We start from the raw sequence: 15,619 nt of genomic DNA, 5'->3' as shown, positions 1-15,619 counted from the left end.
GATTATATAATCTCTAGAGCAATATTGTCCACTAAAAATGAGAGTGTTGACGAGATTAATAATCAAATGATTGAAATTGTTCAAGGGGAGGAAAAAGTTTATTACAGTTTTGATGAAGCTGAAGATGATCAATGCAACTTCTATCTGGTCGAGTTCTTAAACTCGCTAAATGTTAGTGGTTTGCCGCCTCATAAGCTTCGTTTAAAAACTGGATGCTGTAACACCCCGAAAACGGGTGTGGTAATCGAACCCCGTTAATACTAAAAGACGGGTAAAGTACCGTTAATGGTAAAATTTACCCGGTGAATATTAGGATTTTAATTAAATAAACCTAATATTAAATCAAAAGTGAATAAATGCTTGAGACAATAAAGTTATGAAAGGCCGAGTTAACGGGACTTAAAATATAACGGGTTATAACTTCCCGAACCTATTAAGTTAACTAGGGATAATTAACCTAGTTACTAGTATGAGGCTAAGTGATAAATGGTGAGTAGCTTCAAATGATCAAGATAAAACATGAGGGACTAAGGTTGTCAAGTGGGCAAACTAGTTTTAATAAAAATCAAATAAATAAAACACAACACACACATTTAGTGTGTGTGTGTGTGTGCGGATCGACCAGAGGAAAGGAAAAGGGAGCAAAACCCTAATGTGCCAAAAATCATCAAATTGAAGGTCAATTTCAGTCTTAAATCAATGCATGAACACAAATTCGTAATCACCTAAGTGTGGGGATCGAAAGGTATGTTGAATTTTGCTATTTGATGATACTTCAAAATTATGATTAACATTCATGAATGAAATTCTGGCATGAATAATGGGTGTTGTAGTACAATTGATATGAGCACAAGTCTAGGAACGAGTCCTAGATGTAAATCCGTTAATTTAGCACCATAAATTAGTGTTTGGGTTAACTAGTTATGTAAGTGCTAAATGGGTTTTGTGGGAAGATGATGAACACTAGATTTATTATCATCAATTTGGTGTAATTCGATTTCCATGAAGTAAGTCTAGGTATTGATATGCATGCTAGACATAAGAACTTGTGAATGATGTTAAAACTTGGGCAAATAACTAGTTATGAAATTGATTGTTGATTTTATAGAATATGCCCACAAGGTGTTCGTTGAAATGCCTAAGTGAATGTTTACATGATGAAATTACGAATGAAACGCGTAATTGCCTTGTTTGACTAATTACATGAAGTATGGGTTAAGACGGGTTCTAATCTTAATGTTGATTTAACTTAATTGTGCCCATTGTATGATTAAAGGTAGTTGACTTTTAGAAGTCAAACTAACCAATGACAAAGTCGAATAGTAGATTCGACATAGAAAATACGCAAGGTGGAATAGTCGTGAATTGAAATGACTAATCTAACCACCTTGTGAATGATGATAGTTTGTCGCCTAACGAGCTAGGTGGAGGCTTGAGAAAGAAGCGGTCAAACGAATCAAGCACGAGAAGAAAAGAGCATAATCCGGATACAAGGTAAGTAAAGCTTACATTTTAGTTATTTGATACCTATTGGTTTGATAGGTCGTGAATAATAAGTCTTGTTTTAAATTATGATGTTCCGACACGACAAGTGCGGTCCGGAACAAAAGACAATGGACATAAATCATGTTTAATGGATAAAAAGGAGCTAATGTGGTTAATTAGTCATGAAATGACTAAAAGATAATGAGTTTTTAAATGGTTACCTTATAAGGTGAACCATTGCAAATAGTAAGGGTAAAATGGTACTTTGGTCATTTGTGGACAACAACCGTTTAATTGGGGAAAGACACATTATAGCTTGGGTTATAATGGGTCAAAGAAATCAATAAATGATTTACAAGTAGAACGACTATGCGGTGTAAACCGAAGTTAGTCATATAGATAAGATGGTAATAAATACCACCTCATAGAGTTTCATGGTCCTTTAGACCAAACGGGTCAAAAGGTGAAATTATCACCCTTTGACAATATTGACTAATAGTTGTTGAGCTATGTGATTATAGAAATAAATATCGGATGGATATGTACATCGCTATCGCTTAGCGGCTACTAAGGCAAGGTATCGAAACGAATCAATATATTGATTCGAGCCAGGTATGTATAATTGGTCAAATCATCATTAGAACTTGAAGTTCAATGAGGGCTAAACAAGTTAAAATGGACATTGGGTTATCTTTTAAGTAAACTGAATGATTTAAGTTATTCTCATTGTGTTTTAAGAACATGATGTCTATTTAAACAAGATCCTAGTTCAAACAGTGGAATTTTGGTCAATTACGACATGAAAAGTCCTTTGTTGTAAAGAAAGGGTTTAAGATGACTAAAACGCCCTCGTAAGCAAAATCGAGTAAATGAACCTTAAGAGTCGTCTAAAAACAAGTTATATGATCAAGCAAATACTTTGAATAAGTATAGAGAATGAAAAGGGTAAATCTTGGGTCAAAAGACTCAATATGAGTCTTTGTCGTAAATTAGCAATCCGACGAGAAAAACTCGGATTATATAGATCATCTCATTGAGCTCACCACAAATTTAGTTGTGGTTGAAGATCTCATAATAAGTAATGTGGTATAATAACGCTAGAAACGAATGAAAGCGTTTCATGCTCAAAGTATGCCTAAATACCCTTAACGGGTCAAATTACGCATATGAGCGTAAACGGGTTTAAGATACGTAAGAAACCCGTGACTTGAACCTAATATGATAGGAATTATTGAAATTATGATAATCGTGAGAATAAGGATCAAACAAACATGTTTCGTTTGATAAAAACATGAATGGGTCAAAATTACGACAAAGTGGAAAAAGTGAGATGCAGAGTCCACCGTAAATTACGGTGACACTGTAATTTACGGTGGAGCTGATATGGTTACGGTGGTAACCTACTGTTGTACGGTAGAGGGATATGAATACAGGAGCCACCGTAAATTACGGTGACACCGTAATTTACGGTGGAGATGATTTTCAAGTTCTTGTTTTTCTTTCGATAATCAAGTGTTTCCCGGACTCGTTTGGACATGATTTAAACCCCGTAAGATTAAAGCATTTCATGTTTATGAAATGTAGGTACACTATGGGATGCTGGAAGACGATCAAGCTCAACGAAGAACCGAACACGATAAAGATACACGCTTCCGCACTTTGTAACGTTGTAAATTTTAAAACAATGATTTCGATCACGTTTTGTAGAATAACTTATGAATTGTAAAAGTTTTAGTAAACCCGTATTTTTATAGCATGTGTAGTCTTAACTACACATCTAATTGTTGGTAATTACATATAAAATCGTTAATTAGTAAGCAGGGTGTTACAGATGCCCAATACGTAATATCGATCCATCACATGGCCTGTGTAATGGCACGCGGTTGATATGTAAGGGTTTCATGCGAAATGTTATTGATGCGGAAATTGCAGTCGGTCAACATGCCAGAAAAAGAGTTTTTTTGCCAAGAATCCCTCTAACCCTTTCTGAAGATGACATGTTTCCATTCAAGCTGAAAAGAAAACAATTTCCAATTCGACTTAGCTTTTCCATGACGATTAATAAAGCTCAAGGTCAAACAATTCCGAACGTTGGTATTTATCTACCGGATTCTGTATTTTCACATGGACAACTTTATGTCGCGTTATCAAGAGGGATTTCAAGACAAAGTACGAAGGTGTTGGTACATCTCGCCGAAGAATTCAAACAACGCGGAGTTTACACATCAAATGTTTTCTACCAGGAAGTGTTTCGTGATTAATTAATCGCATCCGTATCAAAACGGAGGTAAGTTAGTAGATTTTGTGCCTTATTTGCTTCCAGAAATTACCTTTTAATTACTATTTTAAAGCACCTGTAAGCGTCTAACATTTTTTTTATGTGTCGAAATCTGGTACAGTAGAGGAGAAGATACAAGAAAGTCATAAGCGAACGGATGTATTGTTAAAACAGGAAGAGATACAAGAGACTCCCCGTATTTTGTTTTTATTGTTTTGTCCATCTACTTGACTATTTTGAACTCTTCTTGTTTTTAATTACATCTACTTCCTTGTTTTGTACTCTTCTTGTAGAAGATCACGTCGAATCTACACCTAAAAAAAATTATCCGAGTATATCACCAAAGAATCGATAAACTAACAGAAAAACCAGTGCCATCATATCACGAATAAGAAAACTAACTTAAGTACTATACAATATATCACGAGACGATGGATAAACTAACGGTAAACGAGTATCCTATTGTAAATCGCCACTCCCGCCGCATCGCGCGGGTACGTGACTAGTATGTATGTATGTATGTATGTATATATATACATATATATATATACATATATATATATATATATATATATATATATATATATATATATATATATATATATATATATATATATATATATATATATATATATATATATATATATATATTTATATATATATATGTGGTGGGGTTTGGCGACAAAGTCCATTTTTCCTATAAAGTGTACAAAGTCATGAAATACCACAATTTCAGCCATAAAACAAACTTAAAACCCACAAAGATCAGAGCGAAAATCACCAAAACACAATATCTGAATCCTAACAGTCCCTAAAACCTTCAAACACACCCTCGTAGAACTATGAATATAAAACACAAGATGATAATTAACATAAAACACACTAATGTTAGTCATTCGATAATCGAAGCCTTATCATCCAAAACATAAAATACGACGTTTTAGTAATCTTCATTTTGGTATCTATGGGTTTTTTAGTGTTTTTTATGGTTAACATTATGGTATTTTATGACTTTTTACACTTTGTAGGAAAAATAGACTTTGTAGCCATATATATATATATATATATATATATATATATATAGAGAGAGAGAGAGAGAGAGGGAGAGAGAGATCTTTAGTTTGAGGAATCATGGAGACAGGGTGTATTTTGGTGGGTTTATGTGCCTTTGATTAATTGTAAATGAAAGTTGGATAACTAATAGAAGACGTGATTAAAGTGATTCGTGTTCTCAAGTTATTCTACTCGTTTTCTGTGTTCATCGAATTAAGAGGATTCTACACTCTTAATTCGTTAGTTAGTCTTGTTAAGATCCGTGTTAAGGGGTCCTACATTACTCGATGTCTTTTATATCCAGTCTCTCCCTCAAGTTAAGCACCTCCTAATTATTTCGACAATCTTTTTCCCCTATGGGTAAGCATTACGCCTGATCAATGAATACGATCCCTACTCTAGTCATCATACGATAAAGGTTCAATCTTCAACTAACCGCTCAACGAATAATCAACTTTATCATGAACACACTTGACAAAATCACGAACACACTTTGGCTAAATCATGAACACTAACTCGATAGTAATCATCATGTAACCAGTAGTCTTCAACTGTAATATGAACTTGAGCACTTTCCACGAGCATTTCATTTTTGAAGGGAACAATTTATTTTTTTACAAATTTTATCTCGCCCTCTTCTTTGCAAAAACTTCTCAACCAACAAATCTTTTCCTTTTCTTCACTCAAATTTCACTAAGTGTAGCAACTCTACTAAGTGCACCAACTCCAGTAAGTTTACCAAAACCACTAGGTAAACCAACACTTGTTTTTTATATAACTAACACAGTGCACAACTACACCAGGTAGGGAGTAACTGCACCAATTTAATAACAACACCTGAGGGGGGGTCAAATATAATTACTAAATACGCCAACTTCACAACTGTACCAAAGTCATAACCTCGCTAACACACAATAACTTCGCCAATCTAAGCAACTCTGCTAACCCTTTACCTTCTCTAACCTCCTAACTTCGCTAAAATGGCATTTGCCGATCGTAATTGTGCCAAACTGATAGTTATCAATTATTAGTTGTGCCGATCATTGTTGTTACAAATAGACTCAAATCTGACCACTAAAACTCAAACAAACACCTCTTATCCACTTGGATTTGATCTGGAATCATCAAACAAGCTTCAATTTAATAAGAGCACATCGAAGTTTAACTTCTCAATGATGTTTAGCAGAAATAAACATCAAATCAAGAGCAATGAAGATTTGGAAAGGCAGTAAGTCCTTTTCAAATTGAAACCATGCTCTAATACCACCTGAATGTCCCAGGAACCCCGCAGGATCGATAATCGAACAACATACCTCTCTTAATTGAGACGGGAGCATCAACAAACATAATCACGAAGTAGAATACATGACACATATTACAATATATACTGGAAGAGTAGACATATACTTTACTCTCTACAACCTAGACACACAGTCCTAGACACTAAGCCTCAAACATCTCTCACTAAGATCTTTCTACATGCTCTCTGTTCAACACCTTTACATATAACACAAGCACATGTATTTATAGGGCAGCACAACTAAGTGCGCCAATACCTTAAGTACGCCAAGCAATTAAATGAGCTAAGCGCTACCTATCTATGTGTGCGAATCTCTGTCTTCGACACATAATTGCATAGCAACAGTTATAAGCCATGGTACTGGGCCAAAATTCTCTTCAAGATTCTCATGCAAAAATGCAATTTTAACATCTAATTTCTCCGTTTAAAGTCTTTGGTAGTAGTAAAGGTCACCATCACTCTAATTGATGGGTGTGTTTCCCCCATGCGTGAGAAAAAAAACATAGTAATTAACTTCTTCTCTTTGTGTAAACCTCTTAGAAACTAAGATGGCTTTGAATCACGGTGCCTTTGCCCTTTGAATCCCATCCCCCTCAATTTATAAATACATTTCCAACCAACCAACTTTTTCTCATTTGGCTTATCAAGTGGATATCAAGTTCCATTCTTGTACAAGTACCCAATTTTTTTCTTCCATGGCTTTAACCCGCCTCCTATAATAGATGTCAAAACATTATCAAATTATAAAGATTCAAGAACATCTTATGGGTTATTGGAATTATAAACTATACTTTTATAATTCTATTATGTATTATGTATTAAGTTAATTATTATGGGTCGAATTATGAAATGGGTCAACCAAATGATATAACTGTCATGCCAAACGGTTTGACGGTTAACAGATAGTCCCGACGGTTAAGTTTAAGGCTATATATATACACATATTTATAAATAGATTCTGTACTTTGGTTGTTACCAGATTTCTGATCAATACAAAGACTCTTATTTAGAATTCTTGTTCCTGCATATATGATTGTATACATGATGTACGATTCTTGATTCTTGTGTTTTAATTCATTCGTTAATTATCCACTGCGAATATAGTGGTATTAGAGCATGGTTACGATTCTCTGACTATGATTGAATGCCGCTGCGCGAATCGAAAAGAATCAAGAATCAATAATTTATGAAAATGATCCAGAATTTACAACATCAGTGTTGAAGAAGTAAGAATGAAACAGAGGAAATCATCGCAGAAAAATTAAAGAAGAAGATTGATCAAGAAACAGAGGAAGGAGAAAAGGAAAAGGAACTACAAAACGAAGAACATGGATTAATTTGATTCATATATGACACCGAGTTCATGCTCTCATATATGGAAAAAGGAATTAATCGGATTCATATATGACACCGAGTTTATACACTCATATATGATGGAAATAATACGAACGAAGCAAAGAATTGATCAATTCTCTGTTTCAGTGATCGAAGAAGAAAAAGAACGACATATGCAAGACTTGATTAATACAAAGTCAAGAAACAAGAGACAAATCGGATTTAAAAAGACTGATAAAGAACGAAAACATGGCATCGCGGAGAGGAACACAAAACAATCGGCTTTGAATCACAGGAATTTTGATCTAATAAACAACCAAAAATCACATCAATTTTTGATTTACTGCACAAAAGAAAAGGAAAAGAATATAGTTTCACAGTTTGACACAAATAGTCCCTGCGATCGAACAAACTTGCTTTCAACACACCAAACCTGTTGGACTCTGTATGCCCAAGACACATATTAAATTGATGTGGCTAGTACGTTATGATCCAAGTCGAGTCATACCCAAATGCAAGCTAGACAAACATTTATAATATTTATTTGTGATATGATCAAACAAATAAATATTAACACTTATAATATTTAGAAATTGGTTTTCTAAATAATTGCACTTGATAAACTAATAAATTATATGGATAATTTATTTTGTGAGAATATTTTATTTTGTTATTTAATGGGTTAAATAACATAATAAAAATAACATAAGTCTTATAACATATGATGTTATATTTTATAAAAGTTATAAAATATATATGTAAGACTTATATTATTTAAAAGAAAATTTGAATTTTTTTTTTAAATAAATAAGGTGGGCCGCCCCCTCTTCCCAAGACTAGGATGGTCCAATCAAATTGCATGCAAATGCGCGTGTTAGAAGCTCTTTGATTGGGTGGTCTTTCCAAGACCATTTTGGTCCAATGAAAATCCATGCACTTTGCATGGTTAGAGACTCTCTCATTGGATGATATGGGTGGCCATTTTCTCTCACCTGATTTAAGATAATTGTTTATGCCAATTTCAAAAAGGAACTTGTAAGACTTGAAAAAAAACACTAGAGAAATTTTTCGTTTCTTCTTATGTTTGTTGTATGAAGACAAAGGAAGAGGAAGGAAAGTCAACAGAAGGTCACATGGTCATGTTTTCACCATTCATGGGACAATTTATGATAGGAAGATGTAACTAGCAAACTCTCTTTGGCAAATAAGAGTGAAAACACATCATTAAGAATGCAGGAATCAAAATTTCAACTCAGCCTATGGATCGGGAAGAAACAAAAGAAAGAAGGCTTCAACTCAATCCTAAACTAGTTACATAAAGGTCTAGTTTAAGGGAGGGTACAGGAACTATAAACTATACTTTTATAATTCTATTATGTATTATGTATTAAGTTAATTACTATGGGTCGAATTATGAAATGGGTCAACCTAATGATTTAACTGCCATGCCAAACGGTTTGACGGTCCCAACGGTTAAGTTTAAGGATATATATATATATATATATATATATATATATATATATATATATGCACACACACACACACACACATATTTGTAAACAGATTCTGTACTTTTGGTTGTTACCATATTTCTGATCAATGCAAAGACTCTTATTTAGAATTCTTGTTCCTGCATATGATTGTATACATGATGTATGATTCTTGATTCTTGTGTTTTAATTCGTTCGCTAATTATACGCTGCCAATATGGGTCACCTATAGTAAACACAAATGCTGAGATGTATTCATTTCAACTAAATCTTGTAGGAGGAACAATTTTCCTTCTTGGTCTCTCCCTAGGCAACATATACCGAATTGTACCAGCACTAGAACTTCCTAGTTTTTAAGGAGTTTCACTTACACCGCCACTTACATCTAGATCAGTCTCCACATCATTCTGAACTCTTTGGTCACTATGGTTCTCCTAAAAAAATCACCATTTTAGTCACTTCTTTGTAGAATGTGCCTTCCTTGAGAACAATATCCCTTCTAGCAACTACTTTTGGACTTATATCTTCTATCATATAAACCCTTTTGTTTTTTACCCATTTAGGATATCATAGAAAAATATACATATGTACCATGGGTTAAATTTATCTTTGTTGACATGAGCATAAAGCAACTGTTCCAACCACTTATAAATTACAATAATCTATCAACTCCCCATAGGTGTTCTCATGTCCACTATTGAACATGGAGACCGATTGTCAAAGTATGTTGTAGTCACAAGTTCAACCAAGAATTTCTTTGGTGTCCCTAAACAAGATAGTAGACACCTTACTTTGTTTGATAATTTTCTATTCATTCCTTCTAAAACTCATTTTGTTGTGACTTGCCGACCACTTTCAAAGGTCATGCTATCCCTTCAATCTTAAAAAATTGATTAAACTTATCACTTCAAAACTAGATACCTTTACTAGTCCTAAAGTTCTTTACCTTTCTTTCTATTTAAGTATCTACCAAAGCCTACCACTATGTTGAACTGATAAAGACTTCATCCTTTGTTTAATACATATGACCAAACCCCCTTTGAGTCGTCACCAACTGGATAAATAAAATATCCAGCTTTGCCTAAATAAGGTGTTTTAGCCAGCCCCCACAAATCTGAATGCATGAAATTTAACACTCCTTTTTTTTGTTATGACTTCCCTTCTGTAAGTGATAACATGTAGAATCTGAAATCACAACGTATACTACAAGAAAAGACTACTATTAGCGGCGACACCTTTAGCAGCGACAGGCCAGCTGTCGCAGCTATTGGCTGATCCGCGTCAAACCCAAACACCAGCCGTTGATCATTATTCTGATCTAACGGTTGGGGATTAAAGAGGCAATACCGGCGACAAATTAAGGTCAATAGCGGCGACATCCTTTCTCCGCTAAAGGTAAGTGTCCCACTTTAATCCCCAGCCACACATATCTTATCCTGGTTAACCCTGGTTAACCTAGTAGCGGCGACGAAGGAACCAGTAGCGGCGACAGCCGTCGCCGGTAAAAGTGTTTCCGTAAAAAGACTATACAGCACCATTTCTTCCCTCCTCCTTCACTTTTCCCCCCAAACTCTTCATCTTACCGCCGGAGAACCGAGCTTCTTCACCAAATCGGTTAGTTTAACTTATTTTTTTGTTAAATCTCTTCTATATTTTGTTATTTACATGTTATAGACTTTAATTTTTGCTCGTTTTTGTGTATATTTATGTTTATGGAAGAAAATTCGGATCACCACCATCACCTCTCCGGTCACCACCATCACTTCTCCGGTCACCACCTCGTCTCCGCGGTCTACATCTACTTGAAAGCTTGAAATTAAGGTTAGTTTTATATGAGTTTTTTCAAAGTTTAGAAATTGTATAATTTTTTGTTTAGTTATGTAAATGTATATGTAAGAATATATGTTTGTATGTAAATGTTTGTGAAAATGTATAATGTAGGTGTATTTGGTGAAAATGAGTATATGTAGGTGTATGTATTTGTGTATGTAGGTGTATGTATGTGTATGTAGGTGTATGTAAGGATGTATATTTGTATGTAAATGTTTGAGAAAATGTATAATGTAGGTGTATTTGGTGAAAATGAGTATATGTAGGTGTTTGTATTTGTGTATGTATGTGTATGTAGGTGTATGTAAAGATGTATATTTGTATGTAAATGAATTATTGTTTGTTTAGGTATGTAAATGTATAGTGTATGTATATGTTAGTATGTCAAATGTATAATGTAGGTGTATTTGGGGAAAATGTGTATATGAAAATCTATGTATTTGTGTATGTAGGTGTATGTAAGCATGTATGTGGGTATGTAAGTGTATGAATGAATGTATGTATGTAGGTGTATGTTAGTATGTTGGTGAAAAATGTGTATGTTAGTATGTATGTTTGTATAAAGTATAATGTAGGTGTATTTGGGGAAAATGTGTATATGAAAATCTATGTATTTGTGTATGTAGGTGTATGTAAGCATGTATGTGGGTATGTAAGTGTATGAATGAAAGTATGTAGGTGTATGTTAGTATGTTGGTGAAAAATGTGTATGTTAGTATGTATGTTTGTATAAAGTATGCAAATGTGTGTGTAAGGATGCAAATGTGTAGGTTTGAAAAAAAATGTTAATTTTTGATAATTTGTATATTTGTGTTTAGGTTTTAAAACATTTATATTTAAATTTGACAAATATATATTAGTTAGGAAATACCCTCTTTATATTAAAATCATCATTTAAAACATAACGGACATAGAAAATACCCGCCAATATTGAAATTATCATTTAAAACAAAAGGAGCTATGAAAATACCCGCCCGAAATATAAACCATTATGAAGAACATTACGAGCTTAAAAATCGTGTCTGATATTGAATTCATCATTTCAAACATAACGAGCTAAGAAACTACCCAATCGAAATTGAAATCATGATTTAAAACATAACATTCCGCCCAAAATTTAAAACAATCATTAAGAACATAACAAGCTTAAAAAACTGTGCCCGTGTTTGAATTAATCATTTTAAACATAACGAGCTTAGAAATACCCGCCCGAAATTGATTTAGAAATTAATTTCGGGTTGTCCCCATTTATTTTGGGACTGCTTTTTGAATACTTTATCTCATTTAGGATGTGAATTTGTATTACATGATTGTTTGTTTAAGAAGGATTCGGTTATCATTTTCTCTTTGCTCCTCGGGTATATATATCATTACATATATACTTGGGAGCTAAGAGGAAATGCTGCCGAATTTTTCTTAAACAAACAATCATGTAATACACATTCACATATGAGATAAAGTGTTCAAAAAAGTGGGTTTAGCAGCCTACCCTTGTCTTGTTAATCCTAAATTAGATTTTCTTTCAGTTGCATAATGCCTATCGATAAAAGTTGGATTGATTCCCCACGTCATTCACCTCACTACAAGCAAGGACTCAAGTCATTTATCGAGATGTGTGAAAAAGTGATAAAAAACCACGATGAAGTTAGATGTCCGTGTACCAAATGTAAAAATTCTGGCTTAAAAACTATGGCAGAAATGAAATACCGTTTGGTAATTAACAGTTTTTGGAAGGAATACACGAAGTGGACCTATCACGGGGACACGACCCCAATTGCAGAAGTAAACGATGTTGCGCCACAAGACGGTATGGTAAATGTTATTGAAGACATTAGGGGGGAGCGTATGGAAGAAGATACATACCTTAACCAAGAGAACTCGAATGGAGATAGTAGCGGTGTTGTTGATGATTTTGAAGACCTGGTAAAGGAAGTTGAAACAGAATTATATCCTGGTTGTACCAAGTTTTCTTCTATCGACTTTTTAGCAAAGCTTTTGAATATAAAGGATACGTACCATTTGCAAAATGAAGCAGTAGATCGACTCCTCTCGTTGTTGCGAGAGTCAATGCCAGAAGGCAACAAGATTCCCCCTTCGTATTATGTAGCTTAGAAGACATTTAAAAAGGTTGGTTTGGCATATGAGATGATAGATGTGTGCACAAATGATTGTGCTCTCTTTTGGAAAGAAAACGAGTCCTTGCAAAATTGTCCCGTTTGTAATGAGAGTCGATGGGTCGATAAAGACACAAAAGGCACGAAGGTGGCTCTTAAGGTGTTACGATACTTTCCTTTGACACCTAGACTACGACGTTTGTATTGTTCAAGGCACACAATGAAAGATATGATATGGCATAGTACTGGACGATCGGAAGATGGGACTATGCGTCATCCAGTTGATGGATCTGCATGGCAAGACTTTGATAAAAAAGTACCCAAACTTCGCGATGGAGCCATGAAATGTTCGCTTAGGGCTTGCAGCTGACGGTTTTAATCCCTTTAACAACGGTAGTGGATCCTCGACTCATAGCACGTGGCCGGTTATACTCACCACATATAATCTGCCTCCCTTGCTATGCATGCGAGAGTCCACATTCATGTTGACCTTGTTGATTCCTGGCCCTAAATCACGGGGGAAAGACATGGACGTTTTCCTTAGACCGTTAGTGGACGAGCTTAAGCAATTGTAGCAGACAGGTGTACGTACTAAAGACGCAGCAACAAACACATACTTCACAATGAAGGCGGCGTTGTTATGGACCATAAATGACTTTCCAGCCCGTAGTAGTCTATCAGGTTGGAGCGGACAAGGCTACATGGCATGCCCAACTTGTAACCAAGACACTCCTTCAATACGTGTAACTGGTAAATGTGCTTATGTTGGTCATCGCCGGTTATTAGATGCCAACCATCCTTGGAGAATCGACTTTAACGGGAGACCCAAGACACGAGACCCTCCGAGACATTTTAGCCCAACTGACATAGAATCTCAACTCGGTCGTTTAATTAATCGTCTACCAGGCAAGCATCCAGAGTTTGGAGGTGGGAGGATAACCCGGTCAGATTTCGAGTTGAACTGGTCCAAAAGAAGCATATTTTTTGACCTTGAGTATTGGTCTTCTCTGCAGCTGAAACATAACTTAGATGTAATGCATATAGAGAAAAATGTATGCGACAGCTTGCTCGGTACTCTTCTAATGAACGATAATAGCAAAGACACGCCAAATGCGCGGTCTGACTTGGAAAAACTAAACATTCGGCCGACACAATGGCTGAAACAATCGGGTGGCAAGTTCTTAAGTCCCCACCCAAAGTACTCATTCAAGTCCGATGATCGAAAACTTTTTTGTCAGTTTATAAAAAATGTTAAATTACCAGATGGGTTTGGATCTAATATCAGTAAGAGGGTGACAGAAAACAATGCTAACATTACCGGGTTGAAATCTCATAACTGTCATATCCTCATGCAACGTTTGATACCGATTGGGGTTAGAGGGCTTTTGACTAAAGATACATCTACACCAATAGTAGACCTTTGTATGTTCTTTAAGCAACTTTGCTCTAGAACACTATCGGTGGATGATAAGAAGAAAGCAAAGGATGACATTGTTACCATCTTATGCAAGTTAGAGATGATCTATCCACCTGCGTTTTTTGACATTATGGTTCATTTACTTGTGCATTTACCTGATGAAGCGATTGCGGGAGGTCCAGTAGCTTTTAGATGGATGTATCCATTTGAAAGGTACATGAAAAAACTAAAGACCTATGTCAAAAACCCGGCAAGGCCTGAAGGTTGTATAGCTGAAGGTTATGTGTTTGAAGAAGCTCTAACATTTTGTTCAATGTACCTTAAAGATGTTCAGACTAAGTTCAATCGCCCAGATAGAAACGATGATGTCGTTATTGAAAAAAGAAAGTTATGGGTGTTTGAGTCCAAATGTCGTCCTGTTGGCGCAACAAAGGACAAATATCTATCATTCATCGAAAAAAGCAAGATGGAATGGTTTGTCCTCGAAAACTGCGCAGAAGTTAGGGAGTACATGAAGTGAGTGCTTCTATCTTTAACTTTTCATAATCTGTTAATTGGTATTTTTCATTCCTTTCTTATATTTGTCATCAATGTAGTGAATTCAAACATACACATCCCTAAGATGATCTTAAAACCAAATTTCCGGGATGGTTTCTCCATAAGGTATAATACATATATAACACTCATTACTCTACACTTGCTAGCTTATACACATATAACAAACATTATTACTCTATATTTGTTAGGTCCATTCGATGAAAACACAAAATTCTCCAGAATTCCACCCCGAGTTGTATGCTCTTTCAATTTGTGCGAAAATGACTCCTTACACTTACACTGCTTGCATAGTCAACGGTGTTAGGTTTAAGACACTTGAACGTGATGCAAAATGCGCCACGTAAAACTCTGGGGTGGAAGTGGTTGGAGAGAATGGTGTGAAATTTTATGGCCAATTAGAAGAAATTATTGAGTTGCGTTATATAAATAATTATTCCACTGTCCTATTTCGGTGCAAGTGGTTTGATACTCGAAGGGGTGTAAACCATGACAATAATATCACCAGTATAAGCACTGAACATGAATGGGACAAAGACGATCAACTCATATTTGCTTCACAAGCCAAACAAGTGTTCTTCATCCAAGAAACGTCTCGAAACCAAAAAAAACAAACATAGGTGGGTAGTCGAAAATGTTAATCATCGAAGAATTTGGGATCAGCCATTAAGTGATGATGACCGCGTCAATAAGGTTCAAAATGTTGACAAAGGCTTAGAAGATAATGACGTTGTCGACAACAACTCTTCATCTGACTGTCCA

Source organism: Helianthus annuus, chromosome 1 (assembly GCF_002127325.2).
Source record: "Helianthus annuus cultivar XRQ/B chromosome 1, HanXRQr2.0-SUNRISE, whole genome shotgun sequence".
Taxonomy (NCBI): Eukaryota; Viridiplantae; Streptophyta; class Magnoliopsida; order Asterales; family Asteraceae; genus Helianthus; species Helianthus annuus.
This window is presented reverse-complemented; position numbering follows the sequence as displayed.